Below are 25511 nucleotides of genomic sequence, written 5' to 3' on the forward strand. Positions count from 1 at the left end.
GCATGGCTAGTGAGGTATACAGGGCAGAACACTGTTAGGCGGATGTGCTGTAGGGATAACTGCATAACCAGAATTCTTTTGACTTTTACAGAAATAACAGGGTAAATCTGAGCTTCCTCTTGTTGAGGAGGCATAATAATTTGGCAGAATCAAAATAAACCCATGGAAATGTCTTTGTAAAAGTCCCAGCAGCAGTGATACGTCTCCTTTGTTGCCATAATCTGATGCCACAATTCTGTACAATCAGCACAGCTCCTAGAGGAAGAAGGTTTTGTGTATGTCTGCAAACCTCAATGTAAGATTATATATCAAGCATCATGTCGTACTGTTGTTTCTTCTTCCTCCTGCCACATTTTTTGATGAAAACCACATACAGTGTCAAAACCACTACCCAACAGCATACATAGATGGATGATGAAATAGTTAGAACTTTCGTTTTGGATTCTGAGAATGGCTTTTTAGATTCCTCATAAATGGTGAAAATCAAGCCACCCAGAAGGATTACAGACCAAACCAATACTGGAATGAGTTCCATGAAATTAACAACAATGGTTTTCCTTCCAGATGTGCCCCATCAGGTTTGTTTATGGTTAAAATTGCAAACATCTTAGCAGGAAGTAAACTTGACATGTATAACACTGAGTAGAAGGACATGAAGAGCGTGGCAGTATTTCCTCTAAGGCAGGTAGCAAAGGATGATTTTATGAGAGCTACTAACTTGACAGTTAACAGGAAGAGACGGATGTTCCAAACGTTACCGCTGTAGAAGAACCGGATTACTGTGGCAATGAGAAAGAAAGGGAAGAACCCAGTGATGACTGCTTCATAGGTCATCCACAAGTGATGTTTATGAAACCACATGGCATTGTACAGCCACTCTCGGAAGTAGGACTTGCTCCAACGGGTCTGCTGGTTTAACCATCTGAGATATTCTATAGGTGTTTCAGTAAGGCACTTGGATCAAGGTGTGTATTTTGTTGCATAGCCCAGACTCAGCACCCGGTTCGTTAGATGCCTGTCATCTCCAAAAGTACATTGTCTGCCCAGAAATGTCTGATTGTACCAGTCTTCCATAAGTTCATGTAGTAAGGAGTTTCTGTACATTCCCAGAGGTCCTCTAATGCACTGGACACATCCAAAATAAGACCGACAGACCCTTTCTATGTTAAAAGCCATCCAGTATCTTACACTGCTGAGGAAGGAGATCCAGGAATCATACTTGTTTAAAATCTGCAAGAAAAATAAAAGTAACGAAAAATAATTAAATAAAGGTAAAACTCAGCTAAAAATTCCAAAAAAAAATCTGCACCATCTTGAGGTCATTACCTAGTGTTTTGTTATTTTATTTGCCTATTTTGGCTTTCTTCCTATTTTTGACATGGTCATATTTTATTTTCTCTGATTCTGTATTACTGGATTGATTTGATAAGTGGAGTGCATGTATTGGGACTCATTGATAATAAATATTTTTTTCTACTTCATCATCCTCTGTAATTTTTTGCTATGATTTTTGTTCCTGTTCTTGTTATGTTATAATATTGAGGGGTTTTTAAGGCTTAATTCTCACCTCCTAAGTTCTCTCCCACTCTTTCTTACCATCTAATATTTGAAAATTTTCAAGTCCTATTCTCTCCCACTCTGGTTAATTTCCAACTCATGCAATTCTGCTAATTCTCCTTCTCCTTCCTTCCTACTTTTTTGCAATGCCAATGAAAAAAAAGGTTTGCTCTGGCTTCTACCCAAAACTTGAATCCTGAAATAAGGCTCTATACAAAGGCTGTTGAAAATTAAATTTTTTTCTTGGCAATATTTCATAATTATCTCCTCTGTCTCAACTTTGTTCAGTTTTCATCTGAATTTTGCATGCTTCCTTTTTATCACCAGGCTATTTCTGTGTCCATCTAGTGCGTTTTCTTTCCCGTCAGTATTACCATGCAGATAAATATGGGTTATACAGCAATGCAATGCAATTTAAAACTTTAAATTTAAAGTTATATTTCCATATGCTTCTCATCTTTTGCTAAAAGCTAATTGCGCTTTTGCAAAGGAGTCATTTTAAACCTCACGTATTTTCCCATATTTGTTTTCCCATCCCATACATTTCAATATTAATATTGATAACAATTAATAACAATATTAATATCTGTTTCACTAATTGTTTCCACATTGATAGCAAATAATAGGAAATAAATAATTGGAAAACCATAGGTTTTAAATACATAGGTATGAGATGTAGAATCCATTCCCTGCCATACTTCCATTTTTTAACTCTTGTATTAAATGAGTTCCAACATCATTTTATCAGAACATTAAGTTACGGCTCAAGAAGAGATGGTGGAAACCATACACACTTACATTATATTTCAGATGACTTATCGGCCACCACATACATGGGTTATAACCCAGGATTAAGCAAAGAAATCATAAATTATTTTAATTTAAACAAGAGAAGACACAGTAAAGTGTGTTCGAGGCACATTCTAATGTGTCTCCAGCACCAAAAACAATATGTGGCACAAAGTTTGGTGTGTAGTAAATATATGTTCAAGGAGTCAATGAGCGAGGGTGCTACTAAAAGTGACGCATGCAAAAAGTGAAGCCATATGCACCTGGACATCTCCTCTGACACCTCCAACCATGGGATCTTCTTCTAAAACTTTTACCATCTCCACAGTTGAGGCAGAGTCAAGCATGGTGTCTGAATCACAAACCTGCAAAGAAGAAAGTAAAAAGTAAATTAAAGAATAGAAGACAATAAGTGTGCTCCATATAGTCAAAATTGGACATATATATGATATCTTCAGCCTTATTGTCGCAAGGCCCCAATAAGCAAGTGTCACAGGGATGACAGAGTTTGTTATATCGTGGCGAATACAAAAAACTTGTTTTTCAGCAAACTCAATATTTAAATTCATGACATTGCTGTACAGAACAGCTGAAATGATGGGTTAGGTATGGCTCGGAAGGTGACCAGCTTTTCCTGGTTTGCGATGGTTGCTCCCAGTTTTGGCAATGAAAGTCTCATGTCTTAGGTAGCATCCTAGGTTTCCAGGACCTGGAAAATATCTTGGGTTGGTCACTCGAGATGTCTTTTTTTAAATTGCTTTAAATAAGGCTATTAGGCAACTTGTCCCACAGGTCTGAAAGATATCGAAAACTTCTATGACAGTATTGAAAGGGAGGTAGGTTTAACAGTGATTTTTCTCCAGTTTTAACATGGTGAATAAAAGACAGGAAGGCAATTCTCTTAAAACTGGTTGTATAATTCTAAAGCAAGATGTCCATATGACCTTGACTTAGCAAATGACACTCTATCAGAAAGGAAACTTGCATGACCTTCAGATCATTTTTTATTCTAGAGTATTAAGTATTCATCTAGCCCTTTGTACATAAAAATAGATGTAAATAACTTAAGCAGTTGTAGAAATTCTAATTGTTGTTCTTAAAAACAATCTTGATATGGGTCAAAGAACACAATTTTGAAACCAAGAAAATTATTGGGGTTTTTCTATGTCATGAACCCCTAACAGACATTTCTGTTTGCACTTTTGTAGACATTAGATTCTAGTCCTGTTAATCGTATTGGAGGTTTTGTTACATAGCTGTAAACTGGATTAAATCCAGAATTCTTCTAGTTTCCTCAAATATATGGCTAAGACTCTCAAACGAATGTTGCCAACTTTTTCCCACTCATCTGCTTTGGAATCACTAAGAACAAAGACTGCCCTTGAATATCTCTGGAGGGACTATACCAGGTCTTCCTCACTACTCAGATGGCAGCCAAACTTCAAGAACTTGAACCTTAGGTCTACATCTCCCCATAAAGAAAGGCTCCTTCAGACTCTAGGAACTTCACACTAGCTTGAAACCTCAAAATCAAATTGATGAGGAATAGAAGTAGCTGACATCATCATAATTTTCTTCTGCCAGAAGAAAGATGCCAGATCAAAACTTCATAGTTTAACCAAATGTGAAACACTCTTTTTCTCTTCCTTTCTTTTCAATACTCTGGCATTAACTTGGAAGGATAATGCAGTCACCCATCTCCCAAGACATTGCTAAGGGGGATAACCTTAACACTTCTGGGGAAATTGAAACTCAGTTACCCAAGATCAGTGAGCAAAACACTTGGCTTAAAAAGATGACTCCTTTGATGAGGTCTTTTCTTGGACTTATTTGGTTTTGATTGGTTTGGGTCTTGAGGACCATGGCTCTAAAGTGCTCTTCAGACATTGGGAATTATCCTGCTTATAATAGTCACTGCACTCTCCCTGGTGTGTTGTATTCTCTCAAAAGCTTTAAATACATGTTCACAGTCACTAAGTGCCAAGCAAATGTTCCTAAAAATATCTCCTAATTTTTTTAAAGAACAATTCCTTAAATTTTGATCACATTTCTGTTAGGGTGAGAGTCTGATCTAAATGTGGAAATTGTTAAAAAGAAACAACAGGCCCAAAATGGAGTCAGTTGTGCTTGGCCCCATGTCAGCAAACCAAGACTTAATATTGAACCTAATTATAATTTAAGCCTCTGAAAGGAATGTGACTTTCAAGCAGTCAATATGGAATTACCTGGTCAGCACTAGTGAGGAAATATGCCTGATAGAACCCCCAGCTTCTCCCAAAAGAAGGTAACCTTGCCTGAAACAATCCACTTTTTGCTAGAAACTTCCTTTTTCCAGCCCTTTCTGCCAGAAAACAAAACAAAACAAAACAAAAAAACAAAACCCTTCCATTATGTACAGCTTCTCAGAGCTCCTATCTGCTAAGATGGGATGCTGCCTGACTCATGAATCATTAAATAAAGCCAATTATTGGACCTTCAAATTTACTCAGTTGAATTGTGTTTTGTTCTTTAATACTATTCTTTTCTGGGAATGTAGCAAGGCCATGGTAGATATAAATTGATCAGAGCTAACATATAATGAACCAGTTTCACATCCCCATCCAAACAATAAATTGACATGGTTGGCAGATATGGGGGTATTATCTGTAATTCCCATTATTTTGCCAACAAGTCTGGCAGTCCTAGATGGAATTTAATCAAGACTTAGCCTAATTATTTATATCACAGGCAATTATTTTTACAGTTTTTTCAATACTTTATAAAAATAGTAGGGATTTGATATACCAGTTTTGAAAAAAAAAAAAAACTAAGAAAATAATCTGTAGAAGCATAAACTCTCACAGTTGAAGGAGAATTTATGCATATGTAGCATGACCCGCTCACATAATAAGTTAAGGAATCCCAGCATTTTAAAAACTGCGTCTGTGTCAGTTTTACTAATTGGTGTTTTTTTCTAAAAAGATTATATATGAATAAAAATGTTGGTGAAAACAGCAATTTAAATGCATTATTGGAACATATGACTTAAGGAGTATGTAGGGCATCCGGTTATAAAAAGTGAACTCATCACCTCTCTAGATTTAACTAATTATAGCAATTTTAGGGTTAACTTCTGAATTTTTAATTTTATATTGCTTATTTAGAAGCATAATAAATATATTATCTAAATAAAACCCATTTATTGTTTTCTTGGCCTTCTATATTGGCCCAGCATGGTCTCACTTTTCTAGGGGAAAAAATTTAGACAAAAACTAGGCATAAGTTTTTCATTGTAGAAAATAAGATTTTTCTAATACTTCAGTTTATACTCAAGGGTCCCAAGCCTCAGAAACCTAAACAAATTCCTACAATAGCGATGTTTTGCCTCTCTCTTGCCTTGTCTGTCACTGTTTTGTATACAGCTATAAGCCTGGCAGGCCAATAACTAGGGTAGTAGAAAGTGAAGGCCTAATTTCAAATCCACCTTTCAACCTCTCAGCATCCAGAGTTTATGGCCACACCCACCTCTATTGACTCAAGCTGGGAAAGGTAAAACCAGAAAGCTAAAATAAGACTAAAAACAACAGGAAGGGGGCAACCTAGAATTAATGTTCAAGTAACTCCGCCTGCTTGTAAAATAAGCAAGCCAAGGGAACTGCCTCTCTGAAATGACTAAACTTGAACCAAACTTCTGAGGTTCTGCATATTTAAATTGGTCCTGCCCCTCCCAGTTTCCAACAGCAAAGTGCCAGAAGTTCTCTGAGAGAGATTGTTCACATGGTGAGTTTAACTGTCAGAAGGGAATGCTCTCAGAAATCTCCTGGGAGGGGTTTGTTATAGTGGGATCAAAGAGTTTTCTAAAGAAGTTCAATTTCTGGATGTTCTTTAGTGATAGAATGCCAACTAGAAAACCACCGTCTACGACAGTCTGTGAAAGCATGTATGTTCATGGATATAACAGTGTTAATTTGTTTGTGTGTAAAGGGTATAACTCTAGCCCTTCTTAAAATCAGTCTAGTAGAAACAGGATTTCTAGCTGTCTCCTCACCAATTAATGAGAAGTGTGCAATTTCAAAACTGTTGGCTGTTTAGCCCTGGGCTAGAAACTGTGGGAGAAATACACCAGTTCACAAGGAGCTTAACCTCACACTGGGAAAAACCACAGGACTGATTTGCACACAGGAAACAATTGGAGAACAAATCAAAATGTCTTTCTGTCCACACTGAACGTATCACTGTAATTTGTTGAAACTACATGATCGCCAGTCGTAAGATTTCTCACTAGGAGATATGGAAATGAGGCAAAGTCACCAAATTTTGACTAAAATGAGTGGAAAATGTCAAGACAAGAAGACGTTATTGGGAGGAACCAGCCACCTCAGTCTTAACCACAGAATCAGCAGCTAAATTGCTTAAGACCATGGCTCCCCCTCCTTCACTGTTCTAGCCAAGAGACAGTTTCGCCGCTTCCTCCGTATCTAAAACAGGAGTTGGCAAACTAAGGTCTACGGACAAGTCTGCCTTCGCACCAATTTCTATATGGCCTGGGGGTTAAAAATAGCTTTTACCTTTTTAAATAGCTGAAAATAAATCGAAAAAGAATTTTTTGTGACACATGGAAATTACATGAAATTCAAATTTCAGTGGCCATAAATAAAGTTTTATTGGAACTCAGTCATGCACATTCAGTTTCATATTATCTATGGCTGCTTTCACACTAAAACAGCAAAGTTGAATAGCTACAACACAGACCATATAGCCCGCAAAGCTTAATGATTTCTATCAGGCCTTTTACAAGCAAGTATGCCAACCCTGAGCCTAAAAGAATTGGTTGGGGGGCCAGGGGGTGGGTCTCTTTCATAAAAAAACAAAGAACAAACTAAAAGAACAAGTTGAGATAAAGTATGTTCTAAGTCCCAATTTAACTCTACTAGAGGTTTTTAGGATTGCCTCTATCTCTTATTCTTATAATAGGCCAAGATTTGACTATTATAGCAAATCAAGAGGCTGCAATGAAATCTTGAGTTCTGTACCTTACCAATTTTATGACCTTGAACAAACTGTTACCATCATCATGATACCACAGTGACACACTGTATGTAAAAGTACTTGGTAAATTACAAAGGCTCACAGAAAAGTCATATATACCATTAGTATAGGGTAATAATCTTTCATTGTTTATACTTGCTAAGTAAACCCACTCATTACCATGAACAGGTGACTCAGTAAAGAGAATCACTGAAAGGAACATGAGCATGGATTACATATCAAGAATATCTTATCACAATGAACAAGTTCAAATGTACCCAAAACACCTATAGCAGTTAGATATAGAAATTGCTATAAATCTGTTAAATAAGCTGTTAGACTGTAAGTCCATTCCAGTTTATCTCACTGATCTTAAAGTTAATCTACCTCACAACAATTTAAATAAAAATATCCTGTAGAAATATTGTTATTTATTCTACCATGTTTTTCAACTTCTAAGACCCAAGTCTAAAATGCTGAGTATCCGTGTTTCACCTTTTTTTAAACATATTTCCTTTCAGATTGACTGGTGGGTTCTCCGCCTCTGCCTGCCCCGAACCACTTCAAAGGGCACTGAGAGCTACACAGCAAGAGGAAACCTTAACTCTTCTGGCTGCCTTCAATGAGGAAACAGGTTGAAAATAAATCAAGACCCTTTCTGTTGCTACTGCCTTCATCCTTTGCCTGCTTGTAAACCTCAATCCTTTCTTCATCTTGACCCTTCATCTTAACCTGAATCCAGCGAGACTATTTCTTTCTACCACATTTGAAATTACTCTTGATTGTGACCCCACTACCTAGTTTCCCTGCCACCACTTAACCACAAAATAAATGGAAAGTCCTCCTTGCTCTTCCTTCCCCGGGACATTTCTCTAGTGAAAAGGGGTCAGCCAGAACAACAACAACAAAAATTCACAAATAGTTATTTACCAGCAAACCCAATATGGTTCCAGCCCCCTGAAGTCCTAAGAGTACCAGCCCAAAGTAAACACATTACTGAAAGGAAAAGAAAGCACTATGCAAATCCTTGGAATCAGACAGATCTGAGTCCCAATCCACCATCGACCAGTTATATTCATTTGGACTAGCTTCTTAACCTTAGACCCCTTACCTCACCTTTCTAAGTCTCCATCTCTCGGGTGAAAAATATGGATAATTATATCCACATCACAGGTTTATTGTGATGGAGAATTAGGTAATGTATGTATAGTGCTTAAAAGGGCTAGCTCATAGTAAATGCTCAATAAAAGAAAGGCATACATACTAAGAAGTGATAAATCAAAACAAGAGGCACAAACTAAGGACACTAATCCAATGAGGAAAGGAGTTCTTATCATCGCTGTAAATAAAATATGACACAGAGAGCAAAAACTAATGCCTGATCCAATGTCCAACAAACATAAACATGTCAGTGTACCTGAGAAGGCAATGGAAGAATCCTTAGACTGGGCCATCTACTAAGGCAAGAATTATATTAGAGAGCAGTTTACAGCTGATTACGATTCATTTATAGCATGAATTATATCCTTGGAGTACAATGTATGAAAGTTCCTGTAGTAAAGGCTGGACCCATGGAAACTTACAGAAGTATTTGTTGCATCTTGAGTCAGCATCTCTTCATTGACTTTGACCTTGCTGAATGTGATACTACTTAAAATAGAAACATAATCTTTCATTTTGGAAGTACATAAATACGTATGACACAGTTCTATCTGTTTAATATAGGCCCTAAGAACTGCATTGTTTGATGAAAAAGAGTACATATGACTGGTAATTTGTGTGGGACCATATGCATGCAGAAGATGGGGGAAACCAAAGAACTGGGACAAAAAATAACCTTCACGAAAATAGAATATTGCACACAGTTGACCAAAAGCTCAATCAAAATTCACAGCGCATGGTCATTAATTATATTAAACAGACTTCTAGGACTTTATCAATATTACATGATATTTTCATTTAAAAAAATCTTTTTCTATTTATTTGCCTTCTGGATAAATAGAATTTACATGTAAGCATGCAGCTAAATTTACCAGCTTCAGATTAAGCAGCAAATACATAATGGCAAATGATGGGAGTGGCAAATACAAAATCATAAAATCTAAGAATTTTAGAGCTAAAAAGCCCATTTGAAATTAATGAGTAAAATAATTTCAGAAAAAAAAAATGTCCTCACAGGAAAAGAAAAGATAATCTTTCTTTTGGGAGAGAGATGGGGAATGGGGAGGACAATCCTCTCAGAGTATTTGGTTTATGGTATAAGATCTCAAATCTAGCCAATGGAAAGCCTCTACTTCTGGACACCTAAACAATTTGGCATTTCTTTATTACTCTTCTTGAAAGAGATTAGGAAGATATATTCCTTCTTTGGTAGAATGAATTACCCAAATTGTTATAAAATAATTCTTGTCTCTGGTCAACCTAGAATATCTTCAGAACATTGAATTTTTTAAAAAAGGAATCATTTGGTTATTCTCCTTTCCTTTTTAGGAAGGCTTAAACGTAAGTGAAGTTTATAGAAGGTGTAAAGCAAAGGTGACAAGCCAGCTGGAAAAGTGAGAAACCAAATGTTGTCACCTCTAAGTCTTAAGCAATGAAACACCCTTATTCCAAATGTTTGGAATTCTTATTCTAAAAAAGGGAATCAGGAAATCCTATAATGGTGGCCCTTAAACACCAATCTAAACAACTAAGTTGAATCTAGATTCAGATTTTCCCTTTCCTAGTTCAATGTGCTCTTAATCTTATCCTATAAAATGAAGAATACAAAGAAACATAGTATATAACATTCTCAACATCGGCCCTCAGAATATTTAAGTTACTCTTAGACTTCCTATATAGAACAGGAACCAATCAAATATTATATACATTCAATTCTCATTATTCACAGTAGCTATGTTCTACCAAGTTTCTATGAACAATGAGTTAGCAAATATCAAAATTTTCTTCCAGCAGAAATATAGTGTTAGAGTCCTCCAAGCTTCTGATCACAATATTTTTGTCTAGTGATTAATGTCTAAACTTTTAAAATTTGTGTTTCTGTTTTAAAACACACACACACACACATGATTCATTAACAGTGAACTCATGTCCAACTATAACTACACTATAACTCATGCCTGAGTAAAGCTCATCTAACAAACCTCTTTTCTCCATAAGGCAATTATAGTCTTCGTGTGTTACGAAACCTGGATAGCACTTTGACGCTGCAGTTGGGGACCATTTTAAACAAAAACATGGTATTAAATAAACTAAAGGTGTTACTCGTTTACTGTCTAAAAGCTGAGACAAGAAGGCAAGCATAATCTTGTTTGACTTTAGCAGGGAACGTGCACATCGGGCAAATCAAATCTTTTGCCACTCTGCACGTGTCTGCAAATGACTACAAAAGCACTGCAACTGTTGATTTTGGGGTAGCGAATACAACAATTTAGTGAGTAGGTTAATTTACAAATACAGAATTCATGAATAATGAGGGTCAACTCTACTATTATGAATGATTCAGTCTTACTTTTCTCCTGCTCAATGAATCTTGGATACCTAAGATGCTACCCGATTAAGTTAATAATAAAGTTGTCTCCTATATACTTTCCTTTTAGAAAATATTCGTATTTACAATAAGTCCCCTACCTATGAATGAGTTCTGTTCCAAGAGCGTGTTCAATAAGTCCAATTTGTTCGTTAATTCCAACAAAGTTAGCCTAGGTACCCAACCAACACAATCGGCTATGTAGTACTTTACTGTAGTAGGTTTATAATACTTTTCACACAAATAATACATAAAAAACAAACAATCACAAAAAATAAAGAAAACATTTTTAATCTTACAGTACAGTACCTTGAAAAGTACAGCAGTACCAGCTACATCACTGCTGCTTTTACACTTGCTCTGGACATCCTGGGGTTGAAATAAAGATACTGTTCTACTGTACTCTATACACTACTGTACAGTAAAGTACACTAAAGCACAACCACTTGTAGAGGATGCACGCACATGACAAGGTACTCCAGACACGTGAACTAACTTATGTGATTGGACATGTGAACACATGTTCGCATCTTTGAAAGTTTGCAACTTGAAGGTTCGTATTTGGGGGACTTACTGTATTAATACAGTTGTCTCCTATATACTTTCCTTTTAGAGAATGTTCATATTTACAGTATTGTATATTTTCCACCTGGGAAATCCCTAATGCACACTTCATGAGATAATTTTTCTCTTTCATCACACAGACTGATAGCCATTTACATTGTAAAATCCATGTTCAGTGACAGGAGATATGTTAAAACAATTAAATAATCTAGATGTCACAGGATACTTAAAGTCTTCTGATATTGTAGATTAAAAAATGATGCAAAAAGGCAAGTATAACATAATTTAAAATTTCTTCTTTTAAAGAGTTTTTTTGGTGTGGACCATTTTTAAAGTCTTTATCGAATTTGTTACAATACTGCTTCTGTTTTATTTTTTGGTTCTTTGGCCACAAGGTGTGTGGGATCTTAGGGATCACCGACCAGGGATCGAACCCACACCCCCTGCATTGGAAGGTGAAGTCTTAACCACTGGACTGCCAAGGAAGTCCCTCAAATTTTTTTTTTAAAAAGAAGGGGACTGTTTTACCTTCCGGTTGTTGTTTCATCTATATTTTTATTTTTTCTAACATACCTGTTAGTTTTCTAATCTTATTTTATTTTTTACTCTTTGTTATTGTTCTGCTCCTTTTTTTCTTTTTTTTTTTTTGCCGCCCTGTGCGGCTTGTGGGATCTTGGTTCATGAGCCAGGGGTCGGGCCTGAGCTTCTGCAGTGGGAGCTCCGAGTCCAAACCACTGGACTAACAGAGAACCTCAGACCCCAGGGAATATTCATCGGAGTGAGGTCTCCCAGAGGTCCTCATCTTGGCACCAAGACCCAGCTCTACCCAACAGCCTACAAACTCCAGTGCTGGAAGCTTCAGGCCAAACAACTAGTAAGACAGGAACACAATCCCACCCATCAAAAAAAAGAAGCAACAACAAAAGTCACAGATGAAGGAGCAAGGTAAAAACCTATAAGACCTAATACATGAAGAGGAAATAGTACCATGTGTAAAATAGGTAGCTAGTGGGAATCTGCTGTATAGCACAGGGAGTTCAGCTTTGCTCTCTGTGACGACCCAGATGGGTGGGAGGGGGGTGGGGGAGGGAGGCCCAAGAGGGAGGGGATATAGGTATACATATAGCTGATTCACTTCACTGTACAGCAGAAACTAACACAGTATTGTAAAGCACTTATATATCAATTAAAAAATAAATTTTAAAAATTAAATTAAATTTTAAAAAAAGAAGGGGAAAGAAGAGAGATATATGCTAGAAAGTATTATATTTGACAATCTATGTTTGAGTCCAGTATTTGCTGCAGATGATTTTAATTTTGCTTATTGTGATTTGCTACATTTTTAAAAAACACACTGCCCTAATCATGTGTTATTTTGGCAAATAAAAAAGCTAACATAAATACTAATTTGAAAAGATAAGAAAGACTTTTGCCCTACCTTGAGCCATATCTAGACAGATTAGAATCTGCCCTTCTTTGAAAAAAAAAAAGTTTCTCCAGAAAATACTTTGATTCAAAATTAAGAAAATCTTCCTCATTCTCCTCCTTATTTCTCATTCTCCACATCTTTGTTTTGTCATTTTGTTATTTTTCTTCTTCTGTTTTTCTATCTTCTCTGTCTCTGAAAGGAGCCACTAGCATCATAGATGAATTCTCTACCACATTGCATTTATCCTAGACTAAATCTTCCCTCAATATTCCAGGTCAGTATTAATTATTTGAGGGGCTATAAAACTGAGACAGTAGTCAGTAGAGAAGACTGGAAATGACAGCTGAGAGAGATAGAGGAAGAGGTGATAATTGATAAAGATTGGTCTGGAATAGACCAGAGGATGCCTACCCAGAGAGCCCAGGGGAGTAGATGGAAGGGTACCTTTGAAACTGTAAGCAGGAGAGAGTAAAGAAGATCTTGACAGCCTTCAGAACAAGTATTTTTGATATTCTGTTTCATAGGAGGCAAGATCACAGGTAGTTAAGCAGGGAAGAGTTTGGGTAAGGCCTTGGCAAAGTGGTGAAAATATGAAATAATAGACATGAGAACAATAAGCAAAACATTTACTCAAGATCAAATCAAATGAAAAGAGTGCTGACCAGTGCTGAGGATCCAGCTGCAACTGGAAACCAATCATTCTGGCCATCTCTCTGCACAGCTAAACAGTGTTCTCTAGCCAGGTTAGCAAGTATGAGCAGATGGTCAGTTTCTTCCCCAGCCCCCATTCTCTCTTGTGCATTAGCACCTGAACTTTGCTTCCTTCCATCCCTAACCAACTTGAACTCCACATTCAATCACTTGTAATGCTCAGGAGCCAATAACCTCAACTCCTCCCCCTTTGTCTTTCTGTGGCTTCTGCTCTGCAACTCTCGGACCTTGGGTCAGTCAGAATGGAAGATGAGAGTGTATTTTTTAATTCAGTATTTATTGAAGTATAGTTGATTTACAATGTTGTGTTAATTTCAGGTGTACAGCAAAGTAAATCTGTTATACATATATTTAAATTTTAGAAATTTCCACTGCTATAGGACGAGGATGGTTAAGTATCTGGGAATTTGATGAAGGATGACCGAATGGAATTTACTGGTCTCAGAATGCCAAAAGATTTTTTTACCCTGTTTAGATGGTTGGAATGGGCTGAGAGTCTACAAGGTTTCAGGGCCCAGTTAACAGTTGCTGCTAGGGTCAGTCTATCTGGAGGCTTCACCCTGAAGGAAGGAAATTTCTCAAGCCTGGTTAGGTCTGTAGCAGGAAGCCTATTCTAACATTTCATATTTTATATTATTTTTTCCTGGACAGGTACAATGTCAAATTGTCAAGAATACAAGCAAAATTCAAAACAAAAAAGATGGGAGATGTAGATTTGGGAAGAGCAGGTTTTAAAAAAAAAAAAAAAAGGAAACCCTACACAATGACTTCTTGATTAGAAATAACAAATGTAACGATGGTTTTAACTAGAATTAAAGGGAAAATATCAAAATAGATGTTCTCTCCTTTTAGGTTTCATTCTTCAAACCCTCTGCAAGTTTCCAAGTCATCCCTTCCTTTAAATATTTCATTTTATTTTCTCATCTGGGCCTGAAGTTGCAAAAGGCAAATATGTAAAAATGTCCTGAGTTAATTACAACTACCTAAATTGTGATAGTTCTAGAAATTAGAAGAACTTGGGAGTGAAACTCTATCAACTCCCTAGAAGGGAGATTAATATGCACATGGTATCAACTTAAGAAATGCTTCAAAACTCTTCAGAGATTAACCAAATTCACTCTGTGGTGGGTACTGACATGTACTACAGCTTTGAAGTAAGGACTAGATGATCATATAAGAAAATAACAATAGTATTGTCAGCAAACTTTTTAATAATATTAACAATACCATTATTAACAACTTTTGTTAAGCCCCTTTGGATACATGATTTGAAATAATTATCTCAAACCCTTTATGAGATTAGTTTCTTGTATCCAGATAACTGAGGTTTGGGAGGTGGTCTTGCTCAAGGTCAACCACCCACTAACAACTGTGATTAGAATCTCAGTCAATTGCAATTAAAGCCAGAGTCCATTTTTATCCCATTACACAAAGAGACCCACTGGGCATCACTTCATGCCCATAAAGATCCCTAAAAAATATGATGGGTCCTCTGAAAACTAGAATTTTACTGTCAACAGAAGGCTAAGAGTGTCCAGTGGATTTTGTAAGCCAGAGACATTTCTCCCTTCTTGACATTATTATGACCAAAATCTAATAAAGTATCTGCAGAAAATTACAACTAGAAAACTTACAGGAGAGATTGGTTCAACATGGTGGAGTAGAAGAATGTGCGCTCACTCCCTCTTGCAAGAGCACCAGAATCACAACTAACTGCTGAACAACCATTGACAGGAAGATGCTGGAACTCACCAAAAAAGATACACCATATCCAAAGACAAAGGAGAAGCTGCAGTGAGATGGTAGGAGGCGTGCAATCACAATAAAGTCAAATCCCATAACTGCTGGGTGGGTGACCCACAAACTGGAGAACACTTATACCACAGAAGTCCACCCACTGCAGTAAAGGTTCTGAGCCTGACATCAGGCTTCCCAACCTGGGAGTCTGGCAACAGGAGGAGGAATTCCCAGAGAATAAGACTTTGAAGGCTAGCAGGATTTGATTTCAAGACTTCGACAGGACTGGGGGAAACAGAGACTCCACTCTTGGAGGGCACACACAAAGTAGTGTGTGCATCAGGACCCAGGGGGAAGGAGCAGTGACCCCATAGGAGACTGAACCAGACCTACCTGCTAGTGTTGGATGGTCTCCTGCAGAGGCAGGGGGTGGCTGTGGCTCACTGTGGGGAAGGACACTGGCAGCAGAAGTTCTGGGAAGTACTCCTTGGCATGAGCCCTCCCAGAGTCTGCCATTAGCCCCACCAAAGGGCCTGTAGCCTCCAGTGTTGGGTTACTCCGGGCCAAAACACCAATAGGGAGGGAACTCAGCTCCGCCCATCAGCAGAAAAGCAGATTAGTTTTACTGAGCTCTGCCCACCAGAGCAACACCCAGCTCTAACCACCACCAGTCCCTCCCATCAGGAAACTTGCACAAACCTCTTAGATAGCCTCATCCCCCAGAGGGCAGACAGCAGAAGCAAGAAGAAATACAATCCTGCAGCCTGTGAAATGAAAACCACATTCACAGAAAGATAGACAAAATGAAAAGGCAGAAGGCTATCTACCAGATGAAGGAACAAATAAAACCCCAGGAAACCAACTAAATGAAGTGGAGACAGGCAACCTTCCAGAAAAAGAATTCAGAATAATGATAGTGAAGATGATTCAGAACCTCGGAAAAAGAATGGAGGCAAAGATCGAGAAGATGCAAGAAATGTTTAACAAAGACCTAGAAGAATTAAAGAACAAACACCTAGAAGAATTAAAGAACAAACAAACTGAGATGAACAATACAATAAGTGAAATGAAAAATGCACTAGAAGGAATCAATAGCAGAATAACTGAGGCAGAGGAACGGATAAGTGACCTGGAAGACAGAATGGTGGAATTCACTGCTGTGGAACAGAATAAAGAAAAAAGAATGAAAGGAAATGAAGACACCTAAGAGACCACTGGGACAACATTAAATGCACCAACATTCGCATTATAGGGGTCCCAGAAGGAGAAGAGAGAGAGAGAAAGGACCTGAGAAAATATTTGAAGATATTATAGTTGAAAACTTCCCTAACATGGGAAAGGACATAGCCACCACCCAAGTCCAGAAAGTGCAGAGAGTCCCAGGCAGGATAAACCCAAGGCGAAACACGCCGAGACACATAGTAATCAAACTGACAAAAATTAAAGACAGAAAAATTATTAAAAGCAACAAGGGGAGAACGACAAATAACATACAAGGGAAATCCCATAAGGTTAACTGCTGATTTCTCAGCAGAAACTCTACAAGCCAGAGGGAGTGGCATGATATATTTAAAGTGATAAAAGGGAAGAACGTACAACCAAGATTACTCTACCCAGCAAGGATCTCATTCAGATTCGATGAAGAAATCAAAAGCTTTCCAGACAAGCAAAAGCTAAAAGAATTCAGCACCACCAAACCAGCTCTACAACAAATGCTAAAGGAACTTCTCTAAGTGGGAAACACAAGAGACGATAAGGACCTACAAAAACAAACCCAAAACAATTAAGAAAATGGTAATAGCAACATACATATCGATAATCACCATAAATGTGAATGGATTAAATGCCCCAACCAAAAGACACAGGCTCGCTGGATGGATACAAAAATAAGACGCATATACATGCTGTCTACAAGAGACTCACTTTAGACCTAGAGATACATACAGACTGAAAGTGAGGGGATGGAAAAAGATATTCCATTCAAATGGAAATCAAAAGAAAGCTGGAGTAGCAATTCTCATATCAGACAAAATAGACTTTAAAATAAAGAATGTTACAAGAGACAAGGAAGGACACTACATATTGACCAAGGGGTCAATCCAAGAAGAAGATATAACAATTATAAATATTTATGCACCCAACATAGGAGCACCTCAATACATAAGGCAAATGCTAACAGCTATAAAAGAGGAAATCGACAGTAACACAATAATAGTGGGGGACTTTAACACCTCACTTACACCAATGGACAGATCATCTACACCAATGGACAAATCATCCACACAAATGGACAGATCATCCAGAGAGAAAATTAATAAGGAAACACAAGTTTTAAATGACACAGTAGACCTGATAGATTTAATTGATATTTATAGGACATTCCATCTGAAAACAGCGATTACACTTTCTTCTCAAGTGCACACGGAACATTCTTCAGGATACATCACATCTTGGGTCACAAATCAAGTCTCAGTAAATTTAAGAAAATTGAAATCATATCAAGCATCTTTTCTGACCACAACGCTATGAGATTAGAAATCAGTTACAGGGAAAAAAATGTAAAAAACACAAACACATGGAGGCTAAACAATATGTTACTAAATGGCTAAGAGATTTGATAAGAAGAAATCAAAAAAAATACCTAGAGACAAATGACAATGAAGACATGATGATCCAAAACCTATGGGATGCAGCAAAAGAAGTTCCAAGAGGGAAGTTTATAGCAATACAAGCCTACCTCAAGAGAAAAGAAAAATCTCAAATAAACAATCTAACCTTACACCTAAAGGAACTAGAGAAAGAAGAAAAAACAAAACCCAAAGTTAGTAGAAGGAAAGAAATCATAAAGATCAGAGCAGAAACAAATGAAATAGAAACAAAGAAAACAATAGCAAAGATCAATAAAACTAAAAGCTGGTTCTTTGAGAAGATAAACAAAATTGATAAACCTTTAGCCAGACTCATCAAGAAAAAGAGGGAGAGGACTCAAATCAATAAAATTAGAAATGAAAAAGAAGTTACAACGGACACCGCAGAAATACAAAGCTTCATAAGAGACTACTACAAGCAACTCTATGCCAATAAAATGGACAACCTGGAAGAAATGGACAAATTCTTAGAAAGGTTTAACCTTCCAACACTGAACCAGGAAGAAACAGAAAATATGAACAGACCAATCACAAGCACTGAAATTGAAGCTGTGATTAAAAATCCTCCAACAAACAAAAGTCCAGGATCAGATGGCTTCACAGGTGAATTCTATCAAACATTTAGAGAAGAGCTAATACTCATCCTTCTCAAACTCTTCCAAAAAGTTGCGGAGGAAGGAACACTCCCAAACTCATTCTACGAGGCCACCATCACCCTGATACCAAAACCAGAGAAAGATACTACAAAAAAAGAAAATTACAGACCAATATCACTGATGAATATAGATGAAAAATCCTCAACAAAATACTAGCAAACAGTATCCAACAACACATTAAAAGGATCATACACCATGATCAAGTGGGATTTATCCCAGGGATGCAAGGATTTGTCAATATATGCAAATCAATCAATGTGATACACCATATTAACAAACGGAAAGATAAAAACCATACGATAACCTCAATAGATGCAGAAAAAGCTTTTGACAAAATTCAACACCAATTTATGATAAAAACTCTCTAGAAAGTGGGCATAGAGAGATCTTACCTCAACATAATAAAGGCCATATGTGACAAACACACAGCAAACATCGTTCTCAATGGTGAAAAACTGAAAGCATTTCCTCTAAGATCAGGAGCAAGACAAGGATGTCCACTCTCGCCACTATTATTCAACAAAATTTTGGAAGTCCTAGCCATGGCAATCAGAGAAGAAAAAGAAATAAAAGTAATACAGATTGGAAAAGAAGAAGTAAAATTGTCACTATTTGCAGATGAAATGATACTATACATAGAAAATCCTAAAGATGCCACCAGAAAACTACTAGAGCTAATCAAAGAATTTGGTAAAATTGCAGGATACAAAATTAATGCACAGAAATCTCTTGCATTCCTATACACTAACAACAAAAGATCAGAAAGAGAAATTAAGGAAACAATCCCATTCACCATTGCAACAAAAAGAATAAAATACCTGGGAATAAACCTACCTAAGAAGACAAAAGACCTGTAAGCAGAAAACTATAAGACACTGATGAAAGAAATCAAAGATGACACAAACAGTTGGGGAGATATACCATGTTCTTGGATTGAAAGAGTCAATATTGTGAAAATGACTATACTACCCAAAGCAATCTACAGATTCAATGCAATTCCTATCAAATTACCAATGGCATTTTTTACAGAACTAGAACAAAAAATCTTAAAATTTGTATGGAGACAAAAAAGACCCTGAATAGCCAAAGCAATCTTGAAGGAAAAAAATGGAGCTGGAGGAATCAGACTTCCTGACTTCAGACTATACTACAAAGCTACAGCAATCAAGACAATATGGTACTGGCACAAAAACAGAAATATAGATCAATGGAACAGGATAGAAAGCCCAGAGAAACCCAAGCACCTATGGTCAACTAATCCATGACAAAGGAGGCAAGGCTATACAATGGGGAAAAGACAGTCTCTTCAATAAGTGGTGCTGGGAAAACTGGATAGCTACATGTACAAGAATGAAATTAGAGCACTCCCAAACACCATATACAAAAATAAACTCAAAATGGATTAAAGACCAAAATGTAAGGCCAGACTCTATAAAACTCTTAGAGGAAAACATAGGAAGAACACTCTATGACATAAATCACAGAAAGATCCTTTTTGACCTACTTCCTAGAGAAATGGAAATAAAAGCAAAAATAAACAAATGGGACTTAATGAAACTTAAAAGCTCTTGCACAGTAAAGGAAACCATATACAAAACAAAAAGACAACCCCCAGAGTGGGAGAAGATATTTGTAAACAATCAATGGACAAAGGATTAATCTCCAAAATATATAAACAGCTCATGCAGCTCAATATTAAAAAATCAAACAACCCAATCAAAAAATGGGCAGAAGGCCTAAATAGACATTTCTCCAAAGAAGACATACAGATGGCCAAGAGGCACATGAAAATATGCTCTACATCACTAATTATTAGAGAAATGCAAATCAAAACTACAGTGAGGTATTACCTCACACTGGTTAGAATGGGCATCATCAGAAAATCTACAAACAACAAATGCTGGAGAGGGTGTGGAGAAAAAGGAACCCTCTTGCACTGTTGGTGGGAATGTAAATTGATACAGCCACTATGGAGAAGAGTATGGAGGTTCCGTAAAAAACTAAAAATAAAATTACCATATGACCCAGCAATCCCACTACTGGGCATATACCCAGAGAAAACCATAATTCAAAAAGACACATGCACCCCAATGTTCATTGCAGCACTATTTACAATAGCCAGGTCATGGAAGCAACCTAAATGCCCATCGACAGATAAATGGATAAAGAAGATGTGGCACATATATACAATGGAATATTACTAGGCTATAAAAAGGAGCAAAATTGGGTCATGTTGTAGAGATGTGGGTGGACCTAGAGACTGTCATACCGCGTGAAGTAAGTCAGAAAGGGAAAAACAAATGTCATATATTAACGCATATATGTGGAATCTAGAAAAATGGTACAAGAGGGAAGAGGTATGGGAACATATGTATATGTATAACTGATTCACTTTTTTACAAAGCAGAAACTAACACACCATTGTAAAGCAATTATACTCAAATAAAGATGTTAAAAAAAAAAAGAAAAAAAAAAAAAAAAAAGAAAAATGGTACAGATGAACCGGTTTGCAAGGCAGAAATAGAGACACAGATGTAGAGAACAAATGTATGGAAACCAAGGGGGGAAAGCAGGGAGGGGTTGGTGGAATGAATTGGGAGATTGGGATTGACATATATACACTAATATGTATAAAATAGATAACTAGTAAGAACCTGCTGTGTAAAAAAATAAAATTAAATTAAATTAAAAAAAAAAAAAAAGGAAGAAAACTCACAGGAACCCTGCTAACATTCTAAAAAAGAAAGCCTCAATGACAGCTAGGAGAGGAGAAACCCAAGAGTGTGCAGGCAGGGAATTAGTGAGAGACACAGCCTGTCTGATTTTCATGCAAGCAAACGACATCACAAATGTTTTCAAAGTTCAAGTTGCAGTGAATGAGGTAATGCTGTTTGGAAAGTGAAATAAACATGACTTAGGTTTTGCTCTGGAAAGTTGATCTCCCCCACCCTTTTTCATTTTCCTATTCTTTTTCTCTGTGTCTAAATTTTGAATTCCTTATCCTGTTAAATCAAACTGGTTTTCTCCATTCTCATTTTGCCTAGTCTCTGTGAAACACTTCCTTGGGCCTGCAGATTTTCTCAAGACACTTCTGCCGGGACAGACGCTATTTTTTTGCAAGGCTGGTGATTTTAAGATTGTGGAAAATAATGTTGGACTTGACTTGGCACATCCAAGGTGGCAGAAAAGGTAAGATAGGGGAAGAGAAGGAAGGACGAGTCTCCTGTTCAAAATAATCTTGATTTCCAACCAATAACACTGCACAAGTCAAGCATTTTCATTGTCTTAACCATTTCATAAGATTTTTTTTCTCTCTTTTGGAATGTGCTTTCAACAGTCATGCTGTTTTCAGATGAACTGAAAAGAGTACTGTGTCATAGGACAAGTCATAGCATATGACTGGAGAGCTACAAAAGATGCTTTATTTAAATGTATGTTTGTCCTGGCAGATGTGGAAACCTACCTGTACGTAATCCACACTTCGTCCCAGTGCCCTGAAGGCCCTGTACATGACTTCTCTTCTTCCACCCCATTTTTGCATGATGCAAAAATGTCTGTTGGACAAAGCCAACTGTGTGACAAGTTGTGAGCTTTCTTTATGTGACTCACCCGTCTCACCAGGACCCTCACGTGGAAGTTGTTCTTACAGATATAAGTGGCTGATTTGTCCCTGCCCATGACTTTACTGAAGATGTCCATCATGTAAAGGTTATCTTCCGAATTTCCATCTATGACCATGACAACTTTAATTCCAGGGTAGGTTAGCCTTTTCACAGATTGCAAACATTTCCATAAGTGGTCTGGGTCTTCTTGATACGCAGCAATGCAAAGAGCAACAGTTTTGTTCAAGTTAACGGGGATATTTCAGTATTTTTTCATTCTTCAGTGCTCCAGAAAGGCAAACAGGTTTTGAATAAGGACGTGTAAAGCTAAAAAGCTTTACTATTTACCACCATATGGTCCAAAAGATAAATAGTAATCATCTGTATGGATAAATTGGTAGCCAACAATATAAGAAACTATCATTCCAGTGAGGAGAGAGGCTCCAAAGAGTGTGGTTCCAGATATTCTCAGGAAACTTAGAAACTTCTCACAATGCATCTGTAAAATAATCACATGATGCACTTGGTTAACCACTCTTGTCCCAGGCTTGTTATATACATGGTATCACAGGGAGAGCATTGGACTAGAGGCACTCCAGGAGTTCTAACCCTGAGTTTCTTTCCTTTTTTTTTTTTTTTAAACTTTTTATTTTATATTGGAGTATAGCCAATGTTGTGATAGTTTCAGGTGCATAGCAAACTGACTCAGCCATACATATACATGTATCCATTCTCCCCCAAACTCTCCTCCCATCCAGGCTGCCACATAACATCTAGCAGAGTTCCCTGTGCTATACAGTAGGTCCTTGTTGGTTATCAGTTTTAAATATGGCAGCGTGTACATGTCGATCCCAAACTCCCTAATTATCCCTTCCCCCCACCCTTCCCCCCTGGTAACCATAAGTTTGTTCTCTAAGCCTGTGAGTCTCTTTCTGTTTTGTAAATAAGTTCATTTCTTTTTAGATTCTGCGTGTAAGGGATATCATACGATATTTCTCTTTGTCTGACTTACTTCACTCAGTATGACAATCTCTAGATGCATCTATGTTGCTGTAAATGGCATTATTTTTTTCTTTTAAAAGGCCGAGTAAATTCCATTGTATATATGTACCTCATCTTCTTTATCCATTCCTCTGTCGATGGACATTTATAACCCGGAGTTTCTCACCTACGTAGCTGTGTGACTTTCTGCACCTCAATTTACTCATCTGCAAAACAGGTATAAAGATGCCCTTCCCACATGCCTCAGAGGACTCTTTCAAACATCAGATGAGATGATGGTGCAACATGCCACTGAAAATCATAATGTGTTAAACAAATATATGGATGCAGTATTTTTAGTGTATTAGATTATCTTTCTAAGGATGCACTCTATGTATGGGGTCATAGATAAGTGTATAACCTGAACTTCCTAACAAGCAAGACACTTTCTTCCTGTACCATGGTGTTGCCTCACCCCCAATACTGACCAGTGAAAAATCCACAGGTTTTGCTAAATTTCCCATGTGTAATTCCATCTCACCTCTTATCCGAATCCCTCAGCTCACACTTTTTCCATGCACCCAGCTGAGGTTAAAAATCAGCATAATTGGATTCTAGGACTAGCTCTTCCATCAACTACCTATATGACCTTAAGCCAGTCACTTTATCTCTCTCGGCCTCAGTTTTGTTTTGTTTTGTTTTTAATTTGTTAAATGATGGAGTTTAGCCTTGATTATTCCCAGAGGCTCTGTTGACATTAAAAATACTTTAAGCCTAGATATCCTGCACAGACTTCTATCAAACCCCTGCGATTCTGAATTGCATTTCTTTGTTTGATGGCTGTATCCCCCAAACCACTTGAGGGGTCTATGAATGAGCCATGTGTCCTTGGACAATTAATATCCCTGAACATCAAATATTTGGGGGTATAATTCACTTTGTTCATTTTAATGATTTTAACCAAGGCTGAGTGTCTAGAAGAAGGATGGATGGAGGCTGCACTGTGGGCAGTCTCCTCATAGTCACCTGAACAAGGAGGGATACAAAGAGCAAATTGATATTGGCATCTACTGTCTCAGCCTCATTTCCGCATCTGCAAAATGGGAATGATACCTTTTTGCAGGCTTACTGTAACCAGGTACTTGTGTGTGTGTGTGTGTGTGTGTGTATATATATATATATACACACACACACACACACACACACACAAGTGATAGCCCATTGAAACTGATACATGTAAGTTTCAATGGGCTATTAATGGGTTCAATGTCTTAACATAAAGGAAGAGTAACTTGAGTTATAAAGTGTACTTGTCCTCATTATGTTCTAAAATCCAATGAAGACTGGATCAGTGTCTTTTTTACTTGTAGACAATATTTAAACACACAAAAGAACAAAGAACAATAAAGGATGTTGAAAGAATGCTTGTTTAGTGAATACATTGCTCAAGATCACATCTAATAAATAGCAGAACTGGCTCCGGAACACAGGTCTTCTTTATACCTAACCTAAACTCGTGTTGGATGGGAGGAGGGGGGACGAGGCCTCAGATCATATGTAGAATGGAATGATTAGAATTGAGAATATTAACTTAGGCAGGTGACACTAGCAAGGCATATGGAAATGTACTTCTTTGTAACAAGACATATACAGCTTGTGGCCATTTGCCTGCTAATGGTGGATTAGAAAGTGTGGTAAACAAAAGGTTAAAAAGTAGTGATTCCCAAATGTTGATGTGCATCAAAATCACCAGGGAATCTGTAAATATTACTGATGTGTGGCTCCTGAAACATTCTGAGTTAATTGGCATGGGGTGCTACAAGGGCTTCAGGAGTTTTTAAATCTCCTTAAGTAATTCTAATTGCAACAAAGTTTGGCAATCACTGGGTTAAAGTCTATGAAAACTTTCATGATCTCATTTGCATTGTTATACATCCCTCAGGTGTATTGCCTCTGCTACCGTCCTTAACTAGAAATCCTAAGAGAAGTACCCAAATGAAGTCTCCCAGCAGTCTTCACATTAGAGCATATGACCCTCCCCTTCTCCCTTTCTGACCTCGTCTCCCTCTCTGGTTTTGAAGCTGGCCTTTGTCTTTCCAGTCCCACCGCACTTACTCTAGCAGAGACCTGGACCGGAGCTTACAGGGTTAGGCAATACACCTTTCAAAGACCTTGTCACCTGAGCTGTCTCTGGATCCAGAACTTTACGTTTCAGATTTCTCTTCATTTGCACCAGCTGTATTGATCAAAGACTTCCTAAAATGCCCATTCTCCCAAGTGCCCTATTGGCCCCTGAATTTT

At 37.4% G+C, this 25511-nt stretch overlaps 1 pseudogene; it reads right to left on the reverse strand.

Moving 5' to 3' along the window:
• Window positions 1-301: 301 nt before the first annotated feature.
• Window positions 302-22728, reverse strand: LOC137750972 (hyaluronan synthase 2-like; annotated as a pseudogene).
• Between the last annotated feature and the right edge of the window lie 2783 nt (window positions 22729-25511).

This window comes from Eschrichtius robustus, chromosome 17, assembly GCF_028021215.1.
Source record: "Eschrichtius robustus isolate mEscRob2 chromosome 17, mEscRob2.pri, whole genome shotgun sequence".
Lineage (NCBI taxonomy): Eukaryota > Metazoa > Chordata > Mammalia > Artiodactyla > Eschrichtiidae > Eschrichtius > Eschrichtius robustus.